This window comes from Aquarana catesbeiana, linkage group LG07 (genome assembly GCF_042186555.1).
Source record: "Aquarana catesbeiana isolate 2022-GZ linkage group LG07, ASM4218655v1, whole genome shotgun sequence".
NCBI classification, from domain to species: domain Eukaryota; kingdom Metazoa; phylum Chordata; class Amphibia; order Anura; family Ranidae; genus Aquarana; species Aquarana catesbeiana.
Genome location: NC_133330.1, coordinates 26801736 through 26803454, shown reverse-complemented (window position 1 = coordinate 26803454; position 1719 = coordinate 26801736).

Sequence of the window (1719 nt, the reverse complement as noted above, 5' to 3'; positions counted from 1 at the left end):
GTAAATAAGTATGAAATGTATATCGTGACATGAAATACAAGATATGTTGATAGACAAGATCTAAAGTAGTGACCTTGGTATTGTCATAGAGATATACATATGTACTGCTTGCATGATATGCATAAGGTGTCCCGCAGAGCAGAGGAAAAAGGAGGGTACAAGGTAGAAGAGTGGATGAGAGAGGAAGAGAGTGGAGGGGGAGGAGGGAAAGCAGGGGGAAGTGAGGTGGATGATGATAGGAAAAGACAAGCAGGAGAAGAAAGAAGAGAGAAAAAAGAAGGGAAGAACAGGGCCAGGGGAGAGAGGAAGAGAAAGTGAAAGGGGGGGGGGGGGGGGGGAAGATGAAACAGAGTGAAGAGGAGACAAATTAGTTGATGGTGTAATGAACTAGAGAAGTATTTTCGTATGGAAAGAAACACAGTGTAATAAAGGGAATCAATCAAAAGCAGCAAGTGGGGATAGGTCCGCTGTGGAGTGCAGGTAATTATGCAAGAGTAAATGAGTAGAGTGCTTACCAAAATATGCAGCGTCCGGACTGAGTGTAGGAGAAATAGTGAGAGGGAAGTTGCCATGCTGACACCCCCAGCCTTATATCCGGACATCCGCCGGGCTCTCCGCCCCTTAACGTCATGCGTCAGGTGGGGCAAAGGGGATCGTAACGCACCCGCCGCAAAGAGGCAGGCACTCGCGATCCCCAGCCCCCTTCAGGATGACACATCCCGCCCATCAGAAAGGGGGGGCCGCTGTAATGCAGACATCCCCAGGTGGGCGTGGAAAGGCATGACGCCGATGCACTGGTGGCCCCGCCCCTCCGGAAAAACCAGAGAGACGGGGACAGCTGGGGAAATGAATCCCCATTTGTGCATCGCAGCTCCCGGGGGGTAAAACAAACCGCCCAACCCGAACACGGGCGCAGTGGAGGAGCTAGGTCTACAAGTACATGGTAGATTATATAAACAATAATATAAAGATATGCTAGTAAGGGTCATGGAGGTTCAGTAGTAGCCGAACCCATGTAGCCCCTAGGATCTAGGGTCAGCATCAGACCAGGGCATTATGTGTTTTCCACTAGGTACAAATTTATAAGGAAAGTCTGGGAACTGACCCCTAACATAAAACACCTCCATCCTAATATCAGAAAAAAGCAAATGAAAGTCGCCCACGGGACTTTAAATGAGGTGTAAATGGTGATCAAAGGGTAGACAAATATAAAGGTACAAGTATTTATTGAATACAGCAGCATAATCCATAATAGGGTATAGGCATGGGTGAAACAGGTTCATAAAACAGCAACATTGCATGATAATCCTAAAACATAGCCATGAATAAATAGTAATACATATAATACAGGTATGCATAGTACATCTCTAACCCGACGCGTTTCGCGAGCTTGCTGCTTTTGATTGATTCCCTTTATTACACTGTGTTTCTTTCCATACGAAAATACTTCTCTAGTTCATTACACCATCAACTAATTTGTCCTCCTCTTCACTCTGTTTCATCTTCCCCCCCCCCCCCCCCCCTTTCACTTTCTCTTCCTCTCTCCCCTGGCCCTGTTCTTCCCTTCTTTTTTCTCTCTTCTTTCTTCTCCTGCTTGTCTTTTCCTATCATCATCCACCTCACTTCCCCTGCTTTCCCCTCCTCCCCCTCCACTCTCTTCCCTCTCTCATCCACTCTTCTACCTTGTACCCTCCTTTTTCCCTCTGCTCTGCGGGACAC